This window comes from Ovis aries, chromosome 19 (genome assembly GCF_016772045.2).
Source record: "Ovis aries strain OAR_USU_Benz2616 breed Rambouillet chromosome 19, ARS-UI_Ramb_v3.0, whole genome shotgun sequence".
NCBI lineage: Eukaryota > Metazoa > Chordata > Mammalia > Artiodactyla > Bovidae > Ovis > Ovis aries.
This window is the reverse complement of record NC_056072.1, coordinates 20,519,604-20,541,355: the sequence shown is the minus strand read 5'-3', so window position 1 is coordinate 20,541,355 and position 21,752 is coordinate 20,519,604.

Below are 21,752 nucleotides of genomic sequence, written 5' to 3'. Positions count from 1 at the left end.
CATTCCTTCCAAAGAAATCCTAAGGCTGATCTCCTGCAGAATGGACTGGTTGCATCTCCTTGCAGTCCAGGGGACTCTCAAGAGTCTTCTCCAATACCACAGTTCAAAAGCATCAATTCTTCAGTGCTCAGCCTTCTTCACAGTCCAACTCTCACATCCATACGTGACCACTAGAAAAACCATAACCTTGACTAGATGGACCTTAGTCAGCAAAGCAATGTCTCTGCTTTTGAATATACTATCTAGGTTGGTCATAACTTTTCTTCCAAGGAGTAAGCATCTTTTAATTTCATGGCTGCAGTCACCATCTGCAGTGATTTTGGAGCCCGCCTCAAAAAAGTCTGACACTGTTTCCCCATCTACTTCCCATGAAGTGATTGGACCGGATACCATGATCTTCGTTTTCTGAATGTTGAGCTTTAAGCCAACGTTTTCACTCTCCTCTTTCACTTTCATCAAGAGGCTTTTTAGTTCCTCTTCACTTTCTGCATTAAGGGTGGTGTGATCTGCATATCTGAAGTTCTTGGTATGTCTCCCGGCAATCTTGATTCCAGCTTGTGTTTCTTCCAGCCCAGCGTTCCTCATGATGTACTCTGCATAGAAGTTAAATAAGCAGGTAACAATATACAGCCTTGACGTACTCCTTTTCCTATTTGGAACCAGGAAAACAGGGCTAATAAGACTGTTTGGTGAATTAAGGTTTCTCTTTGCCATTCAGGGCTATTTGGCTATTTATGTTTCCTGATCTGAGCAAATACTAATGCCAGGAGAGTTATTTTTAGTATACTTTTTATTTTTTTTCCTTTGGGTGGGGTTAAGGCAGGGTTATCTTCTTACCCTCTGCAGTCAATCTCTGCTCTTTGGGTTAAATGTAAAACAAATTCCTATTCAAAAGGAGGCAGAATTTAAGAACATCGCTTTTTGGAGTAAAACAGAGATATATAACTTACTTCTTACTTTGATACTTATGACATCTATAGCCTTGGAAAATTATGTAGCCTTCCTGAGCTTCAGTGTCTTCATTTATAAAATGGGGATTCTGATCTTTTCCTTTTGGTGGTGTTGCACAGGTTGTTAGAAATTAAAGTGTTCATCTCAGCCTTCAAAGCAAGAGGGCTGTTATCTTTTAATAAAAAATAACTGAAACATTTCAACAATTACTTCTCAATGACTAAGTGAATATGCTGTCAAGCACAGTTTATTGGGAAATTAACACAATCCCAGAGCACTCAACAAACCCGCAATGCTGCTGACAGTAATATATTCCTCCAATCCTCAAGGCTTTAATAAAGAGATACAAACAAGGTTTCTGATGCATCTACATGATTATAATTATGTTTACATATAACCTATTTTTGGAGTTTAATATTTTTCAAACTATTCTTCCTTGATTACTCCAGACAATGATGACATATTATCAGTTATTGAGAATATATAAAGAAAGCTGAGTGCTGAAGAACTGATGCTTTTGAACTGTGGTGTTGGAGAAGACTCTTAAGAGTTCCTTGGATTGGAAGGAGATACAACCAGCCAATCCTAAAGGAAATCAGTCCTGAACATTCATTGGAAGGACTGATGCTGAAGCTGAAACTCCGATACTTTGGCCACCTGATGCGAAGAGCTGACTCATCTGAAAAGACCCTGATGCTGGGAGAGATTGAAGGCAGAAGGAGAAGGGGACAACAGAGGATGAGATGGTTGGATGGCTTCTCTGACTCAATGGACATGAGTTTGAGTAGGCTCCAGGAGTTGGTGATATACAGAGAAGCCTGGTGAGCTGCAGTTCATGGGGTCACAAAGAGTTGGACACCACTGAGTGACTGAAGTGAAATAATATATTGGGATCCCATTGCCATGCTCCAAAAACAGGTCACTGTCATCTTTCTCCTGGGTTACATCAGTGACTACAAATTATATCACACCCATTGAGACTTAGCTGCCCAAATTTGAAATAAAAAAAAGATATCTGGCTTACTTGGATGCTTATGGAAACTAATTCAAATGTTCGCAAATGATACAGTAGTTATGTGGCTCATAAGGCAAAACTTAATTCCATTTCCCTACTAGTTAAGAAGAATCTGATAACAGGATATGTCTTCCCCCTCTGTATGCTCCTGCTACCTATTATAAGCACTGATACAAAAGAATAACCTGATACATATTCCATAAGTGATTTCCTCATCCTTCAACTTTCAGAAATGCTTTTCCAAGAGAGCTATAAGGCTGAAGGCAGAAAGACAATCTTGCTTCACATTCAGTTGATTTGTTTAGTCATTAACTCGTGTTTGACACTTTTGCAACCCCATGGACTATAGCCTGCCAGGACCCTCTGTCCATGGGATTTCCCAGGCAAGAATATTGGAGTGGGTTGCCATTTCCTTCTCCAGGGGATCTTCCCTAGCGATTGAACTTGTGTCTCCTGCATTGGCAGGCATATTCCTAACCACTGAACCATGAGGAAAGCCCTTCTCTTTCAGTACCATAAGCTAAATATACCCATTATTTGAGCTGCATCTCCCAGGAATTGCCTGAGGTTAGGTGGCACAGTTGGTCAAGAATCTACCTGCCAGTGCAGGAGATAACAAGAGATGTGGGTTCAATCCCTGGGTCAGGAAGATCCCTCTGGAGAAGGAAATAGCAACTCACTCCAGTATTCTTGCCTGGGAAATTCCAAGGACAGAGGAGTCTGGCAGGCTACAGTCTGTGGGGTCACAAACAGTCAGACATGACTGAGTGACCGAGCAACTCCACATGCATGCAATAGCAGGGAAGGACTGGATCGTGTGTGTGTGTGTGTATGTTTAATATAAATTTATTTATTTTAATTGGAGGCTAATTACAATATTGTATTGGTTTTGCCATACATCAACATGAATCTGCCACAGGTGTACATGTGTTCCTCATCCTGAATCCCCCTCCCACTTCCCTACCCATACCATCCCTCTGGGTCATCCCAGTGCACCAGCCCCAAGCATTCTGTATCATGCATCAAACCTGGACTGGCGATTCATTTCACATATGATATTATACATGTTCCAATGCTATTCTCCCAAATCATCCCACCCTCACCCTCTCCCACAGAGTCCAAAAGACTGTTCTATACATCTGTGTCTCTTTTGCTGTCTCGCATACAGGGTTATCATTACCATCTTTCTAAATTCCATATATATGCATTAGTATACTGTATTGGTGCTTTTCTTTCTGGCTTACTTCACTCTGTATAATCGGCTCCAGTTTCATCCACCTCATTAGAACTGATTCAAATGTATTATTTTTAATGGCTGAGTAATACTCCATTGTGTATATGTACCACAGCTTTCTTATCCATTTGTCTGCTGATGGACATCTAGGTTGCTTCCATGTCCTGGCTATGTAAACAGTGCTGCAATGAACACTGGGGTACATGTGTCTCTTTCAATTCTGGTTTCCTCGGTGTGTATGTCCAGCAGTGGGATTGCTGGGTCATAAGGCAGTTCTATTTGCAGTTTTTTAAGGAATCTCCACACTGTTCTCCATAGTGGCTGTACTAGTTTGCATTCCTACCAACAGTGTAAGAGGCTTCCCTTTTCTCCACACCCTCTCCAGCATTTACTGTTTGTAGACTTTTGGATCACAGCCATTCTGACTGGCTGGCTGAAATGGTACCTCATTGTGGTTTTGATTTGCATTTCTCTGATACTGAGTGATGTTGAGCATCTTTTCATGTGTTTGTTAGCCATCTGTATGTCTTCTTTGGAGAAATGTCTGTTCAGTTCTTTGGCCCATTTTTGATTGGGTCGTTTATTTTTCTGGAATTGAGTTGCTTGTATATTTTTGAGATTAATTCTTTGTCAGTTGCTTCATTTGCTATTATTTTCTCCCATTCTGAAGGTTGTCTTTCACCTTGCTTATAGTTTCCTTTGTTGTGCAGAAGCTTTTAATTTTAATTATGTCCCACTTATTTTTGCTTTTATTTCCAATATTCTGGGAGGTGGGTTGTAGAGGATCCTGCTGTGATTTATGTCGGAGAGTGTTTTGCCTATGTTCTCCTCTAGGAGTTTTATAGTTTCTGGTCTTACATTTAGATCTTTAATCCATTTTGAGTTTATTTTTGTGTATGGTGTTAGAAAGTGTTCTAGTTTCATTCTTTTACAAGTGGTTGACCAGTTTTCCCAGCACCACTTGTTAAAGAGATTGTCTTTCCTCCATTGTATATTCTTGCCTCCTTTGTCAAAGATAAGGTGTCCATAGGTGCGTGGATTTATCTCTGGGCTTTCTATTGTGTTCCATTGATCTATATTTCTGTCTTTGTGTCAGTACCATACTGTCTTGATGACTATAGCTTTGTAGTAGAGCCTGAAGTCAGGCAGGTTGATTCCTCCAGTTCTATTCTTCTTTCTCAAGGTTACTTTGGCTATTCGAGGTTTTTTATATTTCCATACAAATTGTGAAATTGTTCTAGCTCTGTGAAAAATACCGCTGGTAGATTGATAGGGATTGCTTTGAATCTATAGATTGCTTTGGCTACTATACTCATTTTCACTATATTGATTTTTCTGATCCATGAACACGGTATACTTCTCCATCGATTAGTGTCCTCTTTGATTTCTTTCACCAGTGTTTTATAGTTTTCTATATATAGGTCTTTTGTTTCTTTAGGTAAATATATTCCTAAGTATTTTATTCTTTTCATTGCAATGGTGAATGGAATTGTTTCCTTAATTTCTCTATTTTCTCATTATTAGTGTATAGGAATGCAAGGGATTTCTGTGTGTTGATTTTATATCCTGCAACTTTACTATATTCATTGATTAGCTCTAGTAATTTTCTGCTGGAGTCTTTAGGGTTTTCTATGTAGAGGATCATGTCATCTGAAAACACTGAGAAATTTACTTCTTTTCCAATTTGGATTCCTTTTATTTCTTTTTCTGCTCTGATTGCTATGGCCAAAACTTCTAAAACTATGTTGAATAGTAGTGGTGAGAGTGGGTACCCTTGTCTTGTTCCTGACTTTAGAGGAAATGCTTTCAATTTTTCATCACTGTAGATAATGTTTGCTGTGGGTTTGTCATATATAGCTTTTATTATGCTAAGGTTTGTTCCTTGACTGCTAGAATTTTGTTGAGGATTTTTGCATCTATGTTCATCAGTGATATTGGCCTGTAGTCTTTTTTTTGCGGCATATTTGTCAGGTTTTGGTATTAGGGTGATGGTGGCCTCATAGAATGAGTTTGGAAGTTTACCTTCCTCTGCAATTTTCTGGAAGAGTTTGAGTAGGATAGGTGTTAGCTCTTCTCTAAATTTTTGGTAGAATTCAGCTGTGAAGCCATCTGGACCTGAGCTTTTGTTTGCTGGAAGATTTCTGATTACAGTTTCAATTTCCATGCTTGTGATGAGTCTGTTAAGATTTTCTATTTCTTCCTGGTTCAGTTTTGGAAAGTTGTACTTTTCTAAGAATTTGTCCATTTCTTCCACGTTGTCCATTTTATTGGCACATAATTACTGCTAGTAATCTCTTCAGAGAAGGCACTGGTGACCCACTCCAGTACTCTTGCCTGGAAAATCCCATGGATGGAGGAGCCTGGTAGGTTGCAGTCAATGGGGTTGCTAAGAGTTGGACATGACTGAGCAACTTCACTTTCACTTTTCACTTTTATGCACTGGAGAAGGAAATGGCAACCCACTCCAGTGTTCTTGCCTGGAGAATCCCAGGGATGGGGAGCCTGGTGGGATGCCATCTATGGGGTCACACAGAGTTAGACATGACTGACATGACTTAGCAGCAGCAGCACCAGCAGCAGCAGTAGTCTCTTATGGTCCTTTGTATTTCTCTGTTGTCTGCTGTGATCTCTCCATTTTCATTTCTAATTTTATTGATTTTATTTTTCTCCCTTTGTTTCTTAATGAGTGTGGCTAATGGTTTGTCAATTTTATTTATCCTCTCAAAGAACCAGCTTTTGGCTTTGTTGATTTTTGCTATGGTCTCTTTTGTTTCTTTTGCATTTCTTTCTGCCCTAATTTTTAAAATTTCTTTCCTTCTACTAACCCTAGGGTTCTTCGTATCTTCCTTTTCTAGTTGCTTCAGGTGTAGAATTAAGTTATTTATTTGACTTTTTTCTTGTTTCTTGAGGTATGCCTGTATTGCTGTGAACCTTCCCCTTAGCACTGCTTTTACAGTGTCCCTTAGGTTTTGGGTTGCTTTGTTTTCATTTTCATTCATTTCTATGCATATTTTGATTTCTTTTTTGATTTCTTTTGTGATTTGTTGATTATTCAGCAGCATGTTGTTCAGCCTCCATATGTTGGAATTTTTAATAGTTTTTCTCCTGTACGTGACATCTAATCTTGCTGTATTGTGGTCAGAAAAGATGCCTGGAATGATTTCAATTTTTTGAATTTATCAAGGCTGGATTTATGGCCCAGGATGTGATCTATCCTGGAGAAGATTCCGTGTGCGCTTGAGAAAAAGGTGAAAGTCATTATTTTGGGGTGAAATGTCCTATAGATATCAATTAGGTCTAAGTGATCTATTGTAACATTTAAAATTTGTGTTTCCTTGTTAATTCTCTGTTTAGTTGATCTATCCATAGGTGTGAGTTGGGTATTAAAGACTCCTACTATTATTGTGTTACTGTTAATTTTCCCTTTCATACTGGTTAGCATTTGTCTTACATATTGTGGTGCTCCTATGTTGGGTGTATATATATTTATAATTGTTATATCTTCTTCTTGGATTGATCCTTTGATCATTATGAAGTGTCCTTCTTTGTCTCTTTTCACAGCCTTTGTTTTAAAGTCTATTTTATCTGATATGAGAATTGCTACTCCTGCTTTCTTTTGGTCTCTATTTGCATGGACTATCTTTTTCCAGCCCTTCACTTTCAGTCTGTATGTGTCCCCTGCTTTGAGGTGGGTCTCTTGAAGACAACATATATAGGGGTCTTATTTTTGTATCCATTCAGCCAGCCTTTGTCTTTTGGTTGGGGCATTCAACCCATTTACATTAGGTAATTATTGATAAGTATGATCCCACTGCCATTTACTTTATTGTTTTGGGTTCGAGTTTATACACCCTTTTGTGTTTCCTGTCTAGAGAAGATCCTTTAGAATTTCTTGGAGAGCTGGTTTGGTGGTGTTGAATTCTCTCAGCTTTTGCTTGTCTGTAAAGCTTTTGATTTCTCCTTCATATTTGAATGAGATCCTTGCTGGGTACAGTAATCTGGGCTGTAGGTTATTTTCTTTCATCACTTTTAAGTATGTCTTGCCATTCCCTCCTGGCCTGAAGAGTTTCTATTGAAAGATCTGCAGTTATCCTTATGGGAATCCCCTTGTGTGTTATTTGTTGTTTTTCCCTTGCTGCTTTTAATATTTGTTCTTTGCGTTTGATCTTTGTTAATTTGATTAATATGTGTCTTGAGGTGTTTTGCCTTGGGTTTATCCTGTTTGGGACTCTCTGTGTTTCTTGGACTTGGGTGATTATTTCCTTCCCCATTTAAGGAAGTTTTCAACTATTATCTCCTCAAGTATTTTCTCATGGTCTTTTTGTCTTCTTCTTCTGGGACTCCTAGGATTTGAATGTTGGGGAATTTAACATTGTCCCAGAGGTCTCTAAGACTGTCCTCATTTCTTTTAATTCATTTTACTTTTTCCCTCTCTGATTCATTTATTTCTACCATTATATCTTCTACCTCACTAATCCTATCTTCTGCATCCATTATTCTACTATTTGTTCCCTCCAGAGTGTTTTTTATGTCATTTATTGCATTATTCATTATATATTGACTCTTTTTTATTTCTTCTAGGTCCTTGTTAAACCTTTCTTGCATCTTCTCAATCCTTCTCTCTAGGCTATTTATCTGTGATTCCATTTTGTTTTCAAGATTTTGGATCATTTTCACTATCAATATTCGGAATTCTTTCTCAGGTAGATTCCCTATCTCTTCCTCTTTTGTTTGTTTTGGGGGGCATTTATCCCATTCCTTTACCTGCTGGGTATTCCTCTGTCTCTTCATCTTGTTTATATTGCTGTGTTTTGGGTGGCCTTTCTGTATTCTGGCAGTTTGTGGAGTTCTCTTTATTGTGGAGTTTCCTTGCTGTGGGTGGGGTTGTATGGGTGGCTTGTCAAGGTTTCCTGGTTAAGGAAGCTTGTGTCAGTGTTCTGGTGGGTGGAGCTGGATTTCTTCTCTCTGGAGTGCAATGAAGTGTCCAGTAATGAGTTATGAGATGTCAATGGGTTTGGAGTGACTTTGGGCAGCCTGTATATTGAAGCTCAGGGCTGTGTTCTTGTGTTGCTGGAGAATCTGCATGGTATGTCTTGCTCTGGAACTTGTTGGCCCTTGGGTGGTGCTTGGTTTCAGTGTATGTATGGAGGCGTTTGATGAGCTCCTGTCGATTAATGTTCCTTGGAGTCAGGAGTTCTCTGGTGTTCTCAGGATTTGGACTTAAGCCTCCAGCTTCTGGTTTTCAGTCTTACTTTTACCGTAGCCTCAAGCATTCTCCATCCATACAGCACCGTTGATAAAATATCTCCTTTCGAAGACAATGGGCTGCTTTTCTGGGTGCCTGATATCCTCTGCCAGCATTCAGAAGTTGTTTTGTGGAATTTACTCAGCAGTCAAATGTTCTTTCGATGAATCTGTGGGGGAGAAAGTGGTCTCCCGTCCTATTCCTCCACCATCTTAGGACTGCCCCTGGATCTTATGTTCTGAATATGCATCTCAGTGTTCATGAGGAGAACTCTGGGAGAACTACTTGACAAGCAGTTGAAAGTTCTATTTCAATTACAATTACAACTGCTATCACTGAGTGTCAAACATGTGAGATATGCCTCTGGAGGTAGCAGACCCCTCACCTCCTCAAACATCAACAGCAGTGACAAGACAGATCAGAAAGAGGCAATTGCTTTCAGTCTTTTAAAATACATAGGACAGTCACATTCATACCAAATGATTTTTAAAAAGATTAATGTTATTCAATTCAGCACCTGGAAATTAATCATTTCAGTATTATTTTAGGGTTAACAAGATGCTTTAGTGGAATCATTTGACAAAGACTATTCACATTAAATTGAGAGGAGAGGCACAGATGTCAAAAGCTAATTAGCAGTGAATGAATTCTACAAAGGATTATGAGCTAAGTCTTAGAAACAGACTCTTTGCTTTTGGAAATCTCTTTACATGACTTTATCTGGTCGTGGCCTTTCTTCTCTCAGTGAGCTATCAAAACCCAGCCAGAATATGTCATCTACCTTGATACTCCTATTTTATAAAAAGGTACATTAGGAATCCAATTAAAAAATCATTATCACAGACAGTTTTTGAACAATTACAGTGTTATAGGAATTGCGCTTAGAACATTATATTACATTTTAATACCATTATTATCCCCATTTTTAGCTAAAGAAAATGCAATGAAGAGAGGTAAAGTAATTTGCTCCAGATCAGGTTATTTAGGCAACAACTGGTTGCCTTCTTATAGATGAAAAATTTCAACTCTAATGCTATTTCAACATTTGGATTGTGTGTACTCAGTAGCTTTCGAGTCTTTGCTACCCTATGGACTGCAGCCCACCACACTCCTCTGTATCCTTCTGTTAAGACATATTCTATTTTCAGAGGACATCAAACTCAAGTTTCTCAAATAAAATGCACAGTGAACCAGTAGGCAATGTAATTTAATTTTGAGGAAAGAACCACATATTCATGAAATACTGTGTTTCTCAGTTCTAGAATTTCCATTTTTTTTAATCATCATTTTCTGCTGTGGTTTTCTGACTTTTGATTCATTATGAGCATATTTTTCTTTGTCTCATTGAGCAGTTACAATTGTTACATTAGTTATTGTCTTCTAACTTTAATGTTTAGGTAATTTGGATAATTTGGCTTTTTTTCTGATTTTCTTAAACTGAGTATCTGTTTTCTTAAACTGAGTATTTATTGTATATTTCTGGCTTTTTGTATATTGAGTAATTTTTAATTATATCATGGATATTATCGGTGTTATGTGTTGGAGCTTCTGGATTCTGCTATGCTATCTGGATTCAGAAGAATGGTAACTTTGTGCTTTAGCAAGTACTTAATTTAGTTGGGCTCAAAGTACAAAATCTGACTCTTGGACAAGTGAAAACTTATCTTAGTTCTTTTATCCTAATATCGGTTGCTTGGTGTCTGTTCCATACAGGTATCCTTCAGGGAGGGAGCAGAGATTTGGATAGAGAATTAGCAGATTTTGCTGTCTCTTTCCTTCTCATACTTCACCGTCATTGCTGTTCCAAAACTTTCCAGAGTTTGTGAATGTCCCAAACTCAGTTCTCCAGTTTTTTAGGCAAGAAATATCATGGGTTTCAATCACAGTTCTAGGTCATTCTACATTACCCTGAATGTAAACTGCCCTTAGTTTAAAGAGAGAGAAAGCACATATTGAGTGCTATCCCCAAGTTTTGACTCCTTTCTAGAATCTTTTTCTTTTGTTAGCTCTTAGTACCTTTAGAAAGTCCTTTTTTTTGGTATAGTGTCCAGAGTTCATAGTTGTTGTATACGGGAGGGTAGGCACTTATTTGGCCATACTAGGATTTCCCTTTGAGAACATAAACAAGAAAAGAAACTTTTTCCTAATAAATATAAATGTGTCCCATGCAAATGGGTATACGTACTCACACATATACAACTTAGCCAGGAGTTCTTGGTAGTTAACTGCATCTCTGGAAAATGAACATATGGTAGATCTCAGGTCAAAATTCTCTGATAGGAGGCAGAGTCAAGATGGCAGAGAGGGAGGACATGCAGTTCATGTCTCCTCACAGCTGGCAATGTGGCATGAGCACCAAGTTTTACCACTGGACTAACGAGAGAACTTCAGACCCTGGGAACATTAATCAGTGTGACCTCTCCCAAAGGTCCTTCTCTTGGCACTGAGACTGGCTTCATCCAACTGCTTGCAAATTTCAGTGCTGGACGCCTCAGGCCAAACAACAAGCAAGACAGGAACACAGTCCCATTAATCAACAGAAATAAGACAACAGAGGAATATTTACAAACAAATGAGCAAAGTAAAGACCTACAAGACCAAACAGACCAAATAAATGAAGAGGAAATAAGCAATCTGCCTGAAAAACAATTCATAATAATGAGAGTAAAGATGATTCAAAAATCTCAGAAATAGAATGGAGGCATGGATCAAGAAAATATAAGAAATGTTTAACAAGGACCCAGAAGAACTAAAGAACAAGCAAACAGTGATGAACAACACACTAACTAAAATGAAAAATATACCAGAAGAAATGAATAGCAGAATAACTGAGGCAAAAAAACAAATAAGTGACCTGGAAGATAGAATGCTGGAAATAAGAGGAGCAGAATACACAGAAAAGAATGGAAAGAAATGAAGATAGTCTCAAGACCTCTGGGACAACATGATATGCAACACCCTTCGAATTACAGAGGTCCCAGAAGAAGAAAAGAGAGAGGATCTGAAAAAAATATTTGAAGAGATTATAGTAAAAACCTTAACTAATATGTGAAAGGAAATAGCCACTCAAGTATAAGGAAGCACAGAGAGTCCCACACAGGATAAACCCAAGGAGAAACATGCCTAGATGTATATTAATCAAACTAATTTAATAAAAAATTAAATTCAAAGAAAAAGCATGAAAAGCAATAAATAACATATAAGGGAAACCCTATAAGGTTATCAGGTGCTTTTTCAGCAGAAACACTTCAGTCCTGAAGAGAGTGGAAGGATATATTTAAAGTGATGAACGATGAAACTTACAACCGAGATTACTCAGTGAAGATCTAACTCAGATAATAAAGAGAAATCAAAAGCTTTACAGACAAGCAAAAGAGAACTCAGCACCACCAAATCAGCTTTACAATAAATGCTAAAATAAAGGAGCTTCTCTAGGTGGGAAACAGAAGAAAAGGACCTACAAAAACAAACCTAAAACAATTAAGAAAATGGTAATAGGAATATACATATAAGTAAACAAATGGGAAAGACTAGAGATCTCTTCAAGAAAATTAGAGACACCAAGAGAACATTTTGTGCAAAGATGGGCTCGATAAAGGAAAGATGATATGGACCTAACAGAAGCAGAAGATATTAAGAATAGGTGGCAAGAATACACAGAAGAACTATACAAAAAAGATCTTCATGACCAAGATAATCAGGATGGTGCGATCACTCACCTAGAGCCAGACATACTGGAATGTGAAGTCAAGAGCGCCTGAGAAAGCATCACTACGAACAAAGCTAGTGGAGCTGATGGAATTCCAGTTGAGCTGTTACAAATCCTGAAAGATGATGCTGTGAAAGTGCTGCACTCAATATGCCAGCAAATTTGGAAAACTCAGCAGTGGCCACAGGACTGGAAAAGGTCAGTCTTCATTCCAATCCCAAAGAAAGGCAATGCCAAAGAATGCTCAAACTACCACACAATTGCACTCATCCCACATGCTAGTAAAGTAATGCTCAAAATTCTCCAAGCCAGGCTTCAGCAATACATGAACGGTGAACTCCCAGATGTTCAAGCTGGTTTTAGAAAAGGCAGAGGAACCAGAGATCAAATTGCCAACATCTGATGGATCATGGAAAAAGCAAGAGAGTTCCAGAAAAACATCTATTTCTGCTTTATTGACTATGCCAAAGCCTTTGACTGTGTGGATCACAATAAACTGTGGAAAACTCTGAAAGTGATGGGAATACCAGACCACCTGACCTGCCTCCTGAGAAACCTATATGCAGGTCAGGAAGCAACAGTTAGAACTGGACATGGAACAACAGACTGGTTCCAAATAGGAAAAGGAGTCAAGGCTGTATATTTTCACTCTGCTTATTTAACTTCTATGCAGAGTACATCATGAGAAATGCTGGGCTGGAAGAAGCACAAGTTGGAATCAAGATTGCCAGGAGAAATATCAATAACCTCAGATATGCAGATGACACCACCCTTATGGCAAAAAGTGAGGAGGAACTACAGCGCCTCTTGATGAAAGTGAAAGAGGAGAGTGAAAAAGTTGGCTTAAAGCTCAACATTCAGAAAACGAAGATCATGGCATCCAGTCCCATCACTTCATGAGAAATAGATGGGGAAACAGTGGAAACAGTGTCAGACTTTATTTTTGGGGCTCCAAAATCACTGAAGATGGTGGACTGCAGCCATGAAATTAAAAGACACTTACTCCTTAGAAGAAAAGTTATGACCAACCTAGATAGTATATTGAAAAGCAGAGACATTACTTTGCCAACAAAGGTCCATCTAGTCAAGGCTATGGTTTTTCCTGTGGTCACGTATAGATGTGAGATTTGGACTGTGAAGAAAGCTGAGTGCCGAAGAATTGATGCTTTCGAACTGTAGTGTTGGAGAAGACTCTTGAGAGTCCCTTGGACTGCAAGGAGATCCAAACAGTCCATTCTGAAGGAGATCATCCCTGGGATTTCTTTGGAAGGAATGATGCTGAAGCTGAAACTCCAGTACTTTGGCCACCTCATGCGAAGAGTTGACTCACTGGAGAAGACTCTGATGCTGGGAGAGATTGAGGGCAGGAGAGAAGGGGGCGATGGAGGATGAGATGGCTGGATGGCATCACTGACTCGATTTAAGGTGAGTCTGAGTGAACTCTGGGAGTTGGTGATGGACAGGGAGGCCTGGTATGCTGCAATTCATGGGGTCACAAAGAGTCAGATATGACTGAGCGACTGAACTGAACTGAATACAATCTACCACTGGGAGATATACATCATGTAGCATATTTATTTAATTTTTTGTTCCATTTGACGATTCACTTGGTCATTATACTGCATTATACAAACTGAACTGTACTTATATTACATTATTAGCAACTGTGTGTCATCACAAACTAACAGAAGCCACAATTTTGTCAATTTTTTCAGCTTTTAAAAATCATGACTTTGGAAGATCAATTAAAAAACTATTCACATAAGAATACCATAAAGTGGGTTTCTTCCTTACCTTCAGAATTTAGAACCATAAGCTTCCACACCAGCTTTTTCACATATTGAAAGAATGAACTTTATGCAAAGGGTGTTTTCCCATCACTGTACTAATTATATGCAACATTTGAGACCAACATCTAACTCTGACATCAGTACCCAGTGCCAAAGCAATCTCTAGAAAGAAAAATGGAGGTGGAAGTCTCAGGCTCCCTGACCTCAGAGGATACTATAAAGCTACAGTAATCAAGACAGTATGGTATTGCCAGAAAATAGCAGAAATAAATATCAATGGAACAGGATAGAAGGCCAGAGATAAACTCATGTACATATGGTCACCTAAACTGTGAGAAAGGAGGCAATGGAGAAAAAGATAAGTTCCTTTAATAAGTGGTGCTGGGAAAACTGGAGAGCTACATGTAAAAGGACACTTCCTAACATCATACACAAAAATAAACTCACAATGGATTAAAGAGATAAAGGTAAGGCTGGATACTATAAAGATCTTAGAGGAAAATATAGGCAGAACACTCCTTGACATAAATTCCAGCAAGATCTTTTTTAACACCACCTCCTAGAGTAATGAAAATAAAAGCAAAACTAAACAAATGGGACCTAATTAAACTTGAAAGCTTTTGCACAGCAAAGGAAACCATAAGCAAGATGAAAAGACGACCCTCAGAATGGGAGAAAATATATGCAAACAGAAGCAATGGACAAGGGATTAATCTCCATAGTACACAAATAGCTCATGGAGCTTATGAAAAAAAAAAAAACCGAAAAGCCCAAAGAAACAATGGGTGGAAGACCTAAATAGACATCTCTTCAAAGCAGACATACAGATGGCTAAAATGCACTTAAAAGATGCTCAACATCACTAATTATTGGAGAAATGAAAATGAAAATTACAACGAGGTAGCTACCACCTCACACTGGTCAGACTGGCCATCACCACAAAACCTACAAACAAAAAGTACTGGAGAGGGTATGGAGAAAAGAGAACCCTCTTACACTGTGGGTGGGAAAATGGGAATACCAGGCCACCTGACCTGCCTCCTGAGAAATCTGTATGCATCAAGAAGCAACAGTTAAGAACTGGACATGGAACAACAGACTGGTTCCAAATCGGGCAAGAAGTACATCAAGGCTGTATGTTGTCATTCTGCTTATTTGAGTTATATGCAGAGTACACCATGAGAAGTGTCAGGCTGGATGAAGCACAAGCTGGAATCAAGACTGCTGGGAGAAATATCAATAACCTCAGATATGCAGATGACACCACCCTATGGCAGACAATGAAGAAGAACTAAAGAGCCTCTTGATGAAAGTAAAAGAGGAGAGTGAAAAAGTTGGCTTAAAGCTCAACATTCAGAAAACTAAGATCATGGCATCTGGTCCCATCACTTCATGGGAAATAGATGGGGAAACAATGGAAACAGTGAGAGACTTTATTTTTGTGGACTCCAAAATCACTGCAGATGGTGACTGCAGCCATGAAATTAAAAGAGGCCTGCTCCTTAGAAGAAAAGCTATGACCAACCTAGACATCATATTAGAAAGCAGAGACATTACCTTGCCAACAAAGGCCCATCTAGTCAAAGCTATGGTTTTTCCTGTAGTCATGTATGGATGTGAGATTTGACCATAAAGAAGGCTGAGTGCTGAAGAATTTATGCTGTTGAACTGTGGTTTTGGAGAAGACTCTTGAGAGTCTCTTGGACTGCAAGGAGATCCAACCAGTCCATCTTAAAGGAAATCAGTCCTGAATATTCATTGGAAGGACTGATGCTGAAGCTGAAACTCCAATACTTTGGCCACCTGATGTGAAGAACTGATTCACTGGGAAAGACCCTGATGCTGGGAAAGACTGAAGGCAGGAGGAGAAGGGAATGACAGAGGATGAGATTGTTGGATGGCATTACTAACTCGATGGACATGGGTTTGAATAAACTTGGGGTGTTGGTGATGGACAGGGAAGTGTGGCATGCTATAGTCTATGGGGTCCCGAAGAGTTGGACATGACTGAGCAACTGAACTGAACTGAACACCCACTATGGAGAACATATGGGAATTCCTTAAAAAACTAAAACAGAACTACTATATGGCCCAGCAACCCCACTCTTGGGCACATACCTAGAGAAAACCATAATTCAAAAAGATACATGCACCCCAGTGATCACTGCAGTATTATTTACAAGAGTCAGGAAGCGACCCAAATTTCCATCAACAGATAAACTGATAAAGAAGATGTGGTACATGTAAACAATATTATTTATTCATAAAAAGGAACTAAATTGTGTAGTTTTCAGAAACATGGATGAAGTTATAGACTTACGAAGAATGAAGTCAGTCAGAAAATGAAAAATTTTGTATATTACTGCATATGTGGAATCTAGAAAAAATAGTACAGTTGATCCTAGTTGCAAAGCAGAAATAGTGACACAGATGTAGTGGAAAAAAAAAGGAGAACAAACATGTGGACACCGAGAGAGAAAAGGGCTTATGGGATAAATTTTGAGTGACATATATATACTACTGTGTATAAAATATATCACTAATGAGAACCTACTGCATAGCATTGTGGGGGGGGGGGTAGGGGGAAGATACAACTTATTTGTAGGATATATATTAAGTTACCTTTAAAATGCATTCCAATTACATTAGGTACAGATAAATATGGTTTGATTTCACTTAAACGAAATACCTACTGCTGCTGCTGCTAAGTCACTTCAGTCATGTCCGACTCTGTGTGACCCCATAGATGGCAGCCCACCAGGCTCCCCTGTCCCTGGGATTCTCCAGGCAAGAACACTGGAGTGGGTTGCCATGTCCTTCTCCAATTCATGAAAGTGAAAAGTGAAAGTGAAGTTGCTCAGTCATGTCCGACTCTTAGTGACCTCATGGACTGCAGCCTACCAGGCTCCTCCGTCCATGGGATTTTCCAGGCAAGAGTACTGGAGTGGGGTGCCGTTGCCTTGAGGTGAGGTGAAGTCGCTCAGTCGTGTCCAACTCTTTGCAACCCGACGGACTGTAACCTACTAGGCTTCTCCGTCCATGGGATTCTCCAGGCAAGAATACTGGAGTGGATAGCCATTTCTTTCTCCAAGGGATCTTCCTGACCCAGGGATCGAACCCGGGTCTTCCGCATTGGAGGCAGACGCTTTAACCTCTGAGCCACCAGGGAAGATAGCCAAATTCAGAGAGTCAGAAAGTAGATGCCAGGGGCTGGGGGGAGGTGGGGCGGGTGACTGAGTAGTTACTGCATAATCAAAACAGAGTTTCATTTTAGGAAGGTGAAAAATCTGAGAGATGGATGATCATGGGAGTTCTACAAATATGCAAATGTACTTAGTGCCACAGAACTGAGCAGTTAAATATGGTTAAAATAGTATGTTGTCTATTATGTGACTTCTATCACAGTGAAAAAAAAAAAATTAAAGATTCCCTGATGGCCATGCTTGGTACTAAGATTACAAAAATTGACCAAGATGTAGTCTCCGCCCTCAGAGTCCTTGTTCTTGACCATGTGTGTGCTCACTCAGTAGTGTCTGACTCTGTGTGACCCCATGGACTATACCATGCCAGCCTCCTCTGTTTATGGGATTCTCCAAGCAAGAATACTGGAATGGGTTGCCATTTCCTCCTTCAGGGGATCTTCCTGATCCAGGGATTGAACCTGTATCTCCTGCAGCTCCTGCACTGCAGGAGAATTCTTCACTGCTAAGTCATGGGGTCAGAAAAGCAGCAAACTTTTTTCTTAAACAGCAAGATGGTAAAAATGTTATGAGTTGTGGGTTAGTCATTTGCCCTCTGTCACCACTTCTTAACACTGTCATTACAATGTAAAGCAGCCATAGACAATGTATAAATGGTGGACAGGGTATATTTCAGTAGGATTTTCAACAGAAAAGCAGGCTACAAGCTAATGGGCAATAAATAGTTCACTGATCCCTTTTCTAGAAGAGAGAGGAAATATCAAGGAAAAAGTAAGAGATTAAGTGTTAAAGAGAAATACAAAATAATAAAGCAAGACAGACTGTAATTATTGGAGGATGATGCTGACATTGTATCTTAGTTAAAAAGGAAAGAAAATAGCAGAAACTTCATTTAAAAATGTTTCATCTCCTTAGAGCCAAGACCCAGACATCAAATAATCAACCCTCCCCTGGTTTATGTACAGAAGTCACATCTTCATCAGTTCTGTAAAATTCAAACTCCAAATCTAGTTGTGAATTAGCTTTGACATTCAATTTCTCAGTGTTTGTAGCTATTAATTTACAGTCCTTTTCCCCACTGGAACATGGGTTCACGGTAAGGGTGATGGGTGGCTTGTCATTTACTAATTTGCTTCTGTGGCCTTATATTCAGTGTGATAATCACATAGCATTCACTAAATATAGAAAATAATTTACTAATAAATTAATATCCATACTGCAGGGCAGTATTCACTTCTTAAAAGACATACACAGTGCATTAACGTTTCACTAGGATGAAAATCACAAGATCATGCCTAAGCATAAGTAAAAATTCCATTGGGAAAAATATTTAAGTTATGTTCTGAAGGATGGAAAGACTAAAAAAAGGATTTTTTAATATTCTTCTCTGTCAATCAAAAGGACACATGTTTACATGGGGAAGAAGATTCCTCAATTCTATCTTTATAACCCAAGAATATTTCTATTCTTTGTTGAATTCTGTTCTTCTTGTCTCTGATTCCACTTGAGGAGGAGGAAATCATAATTGGATGTGCGAGCTAAGCTGCTCAGTCATGTCCGACTCTTTGCAACCCTATGGACTGTAGCCCATCAGACTCCTCTGTCCATGGGATTCTCCTAGCAAGAATACTGGAGGGGTTGCCATGCCTTCTTCCAGGGGACCTTCCCAACCCAGGGATCAAACCTGCATCTTTTATGTCTCCCCTGCATTTCAGGCAGGTTCTTTACCACTAGCACCACCTGGGAAGCCCCATAGACATCTACCATGTATTACTAGTATCATCCAACTGTGGAGTTTCTACTAGGGCTACTTTGAACCTGTAGGCGTCCTGTGGAGCATCATTAAATAACAGTGTGGGAAAATTCCATAGAAAATTTAAACAGTAAGAAAATGGTGGGAATCACAGAAGCAAAATTTTCAATGTCAAACTTACTCTAAATTTACTAGAAGTCTCTTGAAAAATCATTAGTTGTATGCCTGAGAATATCTATGCAATAGATCAGCAATCATATCTTCCCTAGCAGCAGAAAAGGCTGTATAAAGAACAGTCTCAGAAACTCAAAGAGATGTGCCGCCTTTTTTTTTTTTAATCTCCTGGAGACTAGAAAAGTAAGTATATCAGCTAAAATATAAGAAGTACTGAGAAATGAGTCCCTTTCAGAGAAAACAATTGATTTTAACGAGATTGTGGAAAACATCAGCTTATTACAACCTTAAATCCAAATATTCTTGCATTTCTAGTAGTCAAAGTATTCAGTGACTAGAAGTTTTGTGATATTTTGTAAGAGTTACTGAAAGTCAGTGTTAACTTCTCTCCCGATTCTGGACCATAAAAGGCTTATACATACTTTGATCAGTTGATCAAACTGTGGTGTATGAATTGCCTGCATCTGAGATACTTGTTAAAAATGCTGACATCTATTTGTCATCCTAGACCTCCTGAATAAAATCTCAAGGTGGAGGTGCAATGTATAAGAATCTGAACATTTTAACAAGCATAGGATATGATTTTAAAACCTACGAACACTGGCAGCAACAGTTTAGGTCTGTGCTTAAACTTTGTCAGTCTTTTTGCATTATATATTCTCAAAAAATCACTGGAATACAGGTTAATGTATTAAGCTTGGGCTAATAAGGTGTTGTAACTAACTGGAATCTAAAGAAATGTTGACTCTAAAGCATGTTTAAGAAATTAAAGCTTTTTTTCTTTTCTTTTCTCTGCCCAAGATAAAACATGTAGCATTATAAAATAAGTTTTTGTTTCATTATATGTAAAATGGGTGTCTTGTATAGAAAGCTTATTTTATTGTCAAATAATAGCCAATTTGAAGTTTCAAGTAAGCAGGTGGGAATGTACAGCATAATCTGCTGGAAGATGACAACCTAAAAATTTAATCATCTCACATGAAGACATCCATTAATACCACTGTGGTGATATCACTGCTTATTGGGATGTGTCTATAAATATGTTGTGGTGAATACTTCTGCAAGTCTTAAAGCTCTCATTCAACTCTGCCTTGGCAGAATAAAATAGGAATTTACAACATCTGATATAAATGCATTTAGAGTTTGACGACACACTTTTAAACATGACTGTCAAAGAATCAAATGAGAGTATAGATAAGTGACTTTATGGCGGTACCTGTAAAGGCAAATTAAAGTGGGAGGGAGTAAGAATTTTCTGAATAATTTAGTCAAGTGAGAGAAATATATAGTTTGGGTTCTGAATTATTTATTCAGCTTTCTATGTTGATCTAATTTATCATGGTTATTGCTCAATTCTACTTTTCCTATGTAACTGATGGCTGTGGTATATTCCTTCTAGTATGATTCACAGTTAATGGTGTGATTGGGTATTCCTGATCGCCTCATTTGTATGCAGTGATAATTACGGTCGTAGTAAACATTTATTGAAACGTTTATGTGACAATCATAGCTCTCATTACTTTACTGCTCATTCATCCTTTGTAACAGTTCTATAAGGTGTATATTAATAGTTCTATTTTAGAGATTTATGAAAGGAACTAAGGCAAAGAGCATTTAAATAACTTGCACATCTAGCAAGTAGAAGATCCAACACCAAAAGCTACCCCTCTAATTATAAAGGCTTGCTTCTGTCAACTACACTATGCTGAGAGCTTTGAAAAAGAGGTTTGAGTCAAAGGCAACCTTGATATTGCTTTTGCTTCCCATTGTGTGGCTTGATTAATAACAACCGGAATGTAAGAGAAAAAGACTGGGACGAAATACAAAATACTGGGTATGGGATCTAGTTTCCTGAGAGACCTCAGAGGAGGACACTTTGCAAGTATGTGAGGAATGGAGGAGGTGGAAGGAACCACACAGATTAATTTCCCTTCCTTTCTCTCTACCATGGATGATGTCCTGAAGAAACTGCATGGGGCAAGCCAACATATTTGACTGTCCTGCTGATCTCTTAGCAGCCTGTAGTGAAGTGGTCCCTGGCATGGACATACACCATTTCACATCATTTTCTTTGCTTACTGAGGTTTCATTTTTCAATCTCACCCTCACTGTCCTGGTTTTACAGTTCGCAAATGAAATATCAGCATCTGAATGGGGCCACTTAATAGGCTGACTCAGGAAACCCTTCTTAGAGGTGCTGGGTTAAAACAATGGTTAATATATACATAGAATTTCCATGTGTTAGATTCTGTTCTCAACGCTTCAGACACTTTAACTCATTTAATCTTGGCAACCACCCAGTGAAATATCATCACCGTCTTATAGTTAAGGAAATTAAGATAAAGAAAGATTAAGTCCTTCTATGGGATCCCGCTTTAAAGAAAAGGTTCTGTACATGTTTGTCACACATGAACACATAAATGAGTAAATGAATGTAAACTTGCTCAAGAGAATGAAATAATTTGGAAATTTTCCCTTTTAATATTCACTGGGTGTTGCCACCTACATTATCCTACTTGTTGGAAAAATAATTATAGCCGTGCATCTAGCAAAATGCATTGTACAAGATAGATATCCAACATTTATTTGTTAAAGGAATATATTCAGTATTTCCTAGTTCAGGGTTTTTTTTTAACATGCAAAAATATTTCTCTATGCATAAAAATTAAGGAAATTGAATA